The sequence below is a fragment of the Phalaenopsis equestris genome, unplaced genomic scaffold (genome assembly GCF_001263595.1).
Source record: "Phalaenopsis equestris unplaced genomic scaffold, ASM126359v1 Scaffold000418, whole genome shotgun sequence".
NCBI classification, from domain to species: Eukaryota; Viridiplantae; Streptophyta; class Magnoliopsida; order Asparagales; family Orchidaceae; genus Phalaenopsis; species Phalaenopsis equestris.
The window spans coordinates 405,186-410,521 of NW_018164859.1; positions in this window are offsets into that span (position 1 = coordinate 405,186).

Sequence of the window (5,336 nt, forward strand, 5' to 3'; positions counted from 1 at the left end):
TTTCCGCTCCTTAAGTTAACTTCCATGATTTCTTCTTCTTGAGCTACCACTGTTGAATTTTCTGGTGTCTCCTCTTTTTCAGAAAGATCTAGGTTGATGGTAAGCGGTGTACTATGGTGCTCGAGAATTGGCTCCTCGCTCTTGGTGTTGTCGTAAGAGGTGTTATTAATGTCTTCTTTGGACTTGATAATGAGTTAATTAGACTCAAACACAATTTGAGGATCATTTTAGGGATCAAGATCAAAGTTAGATTGGTCATAATTAGTTACGTTATCACTATAATTACGTTATCTTACGTTATCACTATAAATAGTTAAAACGTAGCGTAAATCACAATCATTATATTCATAAGACCCCGGAGGGACAAAAAGATAACATACAAAGTCAAGGGTTCGAGGATTTTCTTCCCTGAATCCAAGAAAACTAATATGGTAGAGGCGGGCTATCTATATTTTTATCTATCTTTGTAGTGACGCGTTTCTTCTTCTTCTTTGTCCTTGATGATGACGGATCTTTTGGCGAAACCTTCATCTCAGGCTTGGTATGCTGCAGACTTTGAATGGAGGCTTGTCTTGATGCAGATTGGATCTTGTTCAATATTTTCTTGGATGATCTGCTCCAGAACTCATTCCATCCTTCTTCTCTGGTATATGCAAAAGATTGTTTTGATGGACCCTGTATTTGATTGAGGACCCTCTTGAGTTCATCCCAAGTTGTACTCCATCCATCTGTTCCAGATATGGATCGATTTGGGAGATTGGCTCGGCCGAAATCATATTTATGGAACCCTTTTTATTTATGGAACCCTTTTCTTTTTGGGATTGTTATTTTTTTGGGATTGTTATGTTCCCTTCTTTAAGGTTCCTCTTGAGCCAGTCCGTAAAGACGAGGCATCCCTCAATAGTGTGTCCAAGCAACCAGTGGTATGGCCAATAATTTGGTTCATTTTTCCTACCCACCTCTTCGAGCTTCATTGGGTCTGATAGTCTGAATTCCGGCTCCTTCATCAGACTTCTGAATATTTTAGGTATAGCTTCATCTTTGAAAGAATACACCATTTTACATTATTCTGACAGGGACATTTTCTTATCCCCTATTCGAGGTGATCCTTCTTGAGGCGGTCAATCCGCGGTCACTAGTTGGATTGACTACTCTATTTCTGAGCATATTGTGATGAAGAATGGCAAGGATCTTCAGCATATATCTTCATCGGCTGCTTTTCTTTGTTGATGGTCGCTACTACTCCTGATTTCTTTTTGAACACTCTGGTCACCTTAGCCTATTCGTGTGGCTCCATGTGCTTGATTTCTTTTTGAAAACTGCTGGCTTTACTGAGTAGCTTCTTGAAGGATTTGATGGTGAGTCCCTTGAGCATGAAAGCTACTGGCCCATGTATGCTCTTAAGTAGAATCTCAATCGGATGATGTTCCTGTAGTTGAGGTTCTAATTTCATGCTAAGGTTTCTCCACCTCAAAATATAGTCCACCAAAGTTTTGCTAGGCTTTTATTTTTCCATCATGAGCTGTCCAATAGACACATGATGTTGCGCCTCGGTGAATCTTTTCACAAACAGTTGTTCCAACTTGGAAAATGTTTTAACTGACCTGTTGGGCAAGTCAGCGTACCAATCAAAAGAAATTCCTGACAAGGTGCTAACGAACTTCTGGAAGATTAGAGCTTCACTATTCCTCGTGTTGCCACAGCTGGCTCGAAAATGTGATATATGATGTCTGTGATTCCTAGTCCCATCGACTATCTTGAAGTTTGGGGCCACAAAACCCTTGGGGAAAGGCACAACATCGAATTCCTCTGGGTAAGGTCTACCCTTTAAAATTAATGCACCACCCTTAGATTGGGTTAAGGCATCCCGCACTTGTTCAACCATTTACTTGAATTCCTTTTCTGGTATAGCACCTGATGGAGAATCCTTTCTACATTGCTCATCTCTGTTTGCTGAAGCAACCTCTCTCCTTTCATCTGTGATGTGTATAATCTCCAGCTGATTGATCTCTGGAGAAGACAATTCAGGTGCTTGTGATTGCCCATGAATAGTGGCCATAACGGTCGTGGCTACGGTCATTTCTTTTATTCTTTTCTCCAGTAGACTAACTTGCTCATCCCTTAAAAGGACAGCCCTATGCAGTTCATCTACAGCGTTCTCTTCAGTGTGAGGTTGAGCCTCGCGCGCAGATATATTGGCTCTGGTTTCAATTACATGGACATCCATGAAATCTTCCTCCAAGTAATCATTGTAATCAAATTTTCATCGTTGCTATCGATGAAAACTCCATGTTCTCGAGCTAACTAGAAAATCTCTATCCTGAGTTTCTCAACTTTCTCTTCAATTATTGATTCATTGATTACTTTAAGATCTAGACTCCCTGATGGACCTCCTCTTCTTGTTCCTCCATCTCGCTGGCGATTGTTGTGACGATGTCAAATATTTCAAACCCTGGCTTCATTCCATGTTCTTATCCCGTGGGCTCACCGGACTATATTGGTGCAGCGACCTTGGGTACCCATACCTTTTTCTTTTTCGACGATGGTGTCTTAGAACGTAGTGTCTTAGTAGAAACATCAGTATGTCGAGGGAAAGTATGCTGCCCGTAGTGTAGACCTGCTATAGTGTCAGGTAATCGTCTTGTCTTTCTTTCCATGATTGTATGAATAATGGGTGAACCTCTCGAACCCAGTCTTGACTTAATCGGTCGGCGACCTGTGGTTTTGGTGGTGGTATGATCGGTGCTGACCATAACAATATCAACTCGATTTCCCAAACAGAGCCAGACGGGAACACGGGTAGGTGACTCTATAGTCGACCTATGAGATTTATCGACGACCTGCAGTCTTGGTGACGATATAATAAGTAGTAATCACTGCGGTATCAACTATGTTCCCTAAACAAAACCAAACGGGGATGCAAGAAGGTGGCACTCCAGTTGTCTTGTGAGCTGTCAGGCGGACTTGAAGTTCTTGAAAATTTCCTTCTTCATGCCAATGGAAATTGCATGTCCAGTCGTCTTGTGAGACTGTCAGGTGGAATATGTCGCTAACTAAACATCCTTCTTTGGTAGCTAGCCTTTTGAAAACTGCACTAACTCGGGTGATAGGAGTGAACTTCTTTCTCTCCTCACCATGTCCATGAAGTGGTGGTAATGCAGCAGTGACTTTCCAGATACTCTCATATCCATCGGTATACGTCAGAGGGTAGGAGTGGATAAATTTCTAGTAATCCTTCTTCATCTTGATGAGGCTCCTCCTCAACGGATGTCTTCTCAGGAGCCTGAGCTTTGATGGCCCTCTGAACCCTTCTGCTACAATTCCTTTTTTGGGTTTGGGTCAATGGTATAGTCCTTGAGCTTGATCTGATTTCAAACAGGGGTGGTGGGACAGTTAATCCCTCAGTCGGATCCTCAATAATCATTACTTCATTCCCCTTAGCAGTAGCGGGGATAGCAGGTTTGGCGGGTTCCATGAAAGCAGTAGTTTTGGCCTTCTTGCAGGTAGGGAAGTCTTGAAGGCAGTTCAGGTTGAATTCTGCAGACGATTCCTGTATTTCTAGAGTGGCAATCTTCATCACTACAAATAGGGCTTTCCCAAGGATGGCCTTGAGATCATCAAATCCGGCTCCAAATTTGATGGTAGGAGTGAGGTTACGGGCTTCGTGGCTCGTTGGCAGGTTGTAGGAAAAGGTCTGCGTTGGGTAGGCCATTGCAGCACGCTTTAAACACGAAAGGTTTGGGGTGCTATATGGCCAAAACCTCATTATTTTTAGTGCAAGCACTGAAAGTAGAGGTTGATCTGTAGACCTGGCGGGTCTTAATTTATGGGTATTTTAAAATTTTGTTTAAGAAAAATGAAGAGGTGGAAAATTTAATTAATACAAGAAATTTTTAAATTGCACATAGCACAACACGATTTGGTTAAATTTGCAGAGTAACAAATCAAATTTGGAAGGGAGATGTGAAGTTTTTTAGGACCCAGTGTGGGACCCATTTAGTGGCAGACAATGCCTAGGTGGAATTAGTCCACCAGTACACTTATTGGGGGTCCGACCCCACATGAAAATTTAAAGAGTTTATAATGGCCTCCTGAACCCCTCTGTTCAAAGATGGTCCTGAAGTCCAAGAAGTTAGCCGTACTTTCCTAAGACATAAATGGGTAAAGTATGCCAACGGAAGAAGGGTAATTTGGTCCAAGAGGGACATGGACACATTACCGATGTGTGAAGATAATATTTCTTGATTTGTATGGAGAGAAAAGCTTATCCCCAGGGAGTCGCTAGAAGCTGTTGGCAGTATTTTTGGTTGGAGGAGTTGCCCGTAAAAAACTGTCAGTCACCGAAATCAAAATCTCGTCGCCCGTTTCGGAAGGATGTTTTAATTTACATATATATTTAGTTTTAGATAAATATCAAATCAAACTGACCCCATATTTTTCATAGTTTAAATGAAAGAGTGTTGTACCTCAACTCGAATCCTGTATCTATCCCGAAGGATAAACACAAGACTTGAGGATGAGGCTCGATCAAATAAACTAAGGAATATATGACATTCATTTAGTCTGCAAAACCTTTGTATGCTAAAAAGTTCCCCTATTTAATATAAATAATTAAATAGGGTTTATATTTAAGCTAGGTTTGGAGATGCTTCCTATAAGGGCATTCCCATATAGTTAATTACATCTTAAATGACCAAAGTCACCTAAGAAGACTCTCGATAAAGTTCAGAAAATATTATCTTCAAGGAGTTTCAAAGGGTAGGACTTTTCAATGAGATCAGACGTAGAGGTGTGAAAGGAGATTGGTTCAAATTTGGAATTTTTTTTGTAGAGTCCAAAGAAGGAAGAACTAGGGGATGTCATGGATCCACAGGAGCACCCTAGTGACTTCCCAAGTTATCCTAATATTTGGCTTTTCGGAGGAGAAATATTTAACCATTTCATCCTGCCAATTTTATTTGTTAGGGCTTGCATTCATGTGAAACTATCACACAAATAGCTTGGAAGGTGTAAGGATTTAGGTCGTGACAAATGACAACCTTGGAATCCTAAGATGAGTTAGGGCTTACATTGTATTACAGAGTTGTACAAAGGTCTAAAGATAAGGCGAGGATTTACGTTGCGTAAGCAAGCAACCTTGAAGTCCTATGGCTTTGTTGTTTAAGTCTGAGGAAGTAAGATTGGTTTAGCTGGGGAAGACATGTTTTGTTGTTGAAGATGGTCGTGCTGCCCACCATGCTAGCTCCAAGCTCCTTGCCGTGACGAGTTTGATTTTTCTAGTGTGTCAAGTTATGATGTCAAATCAGGTGGCCCTATGATTGTAGTTCTTTAAATTT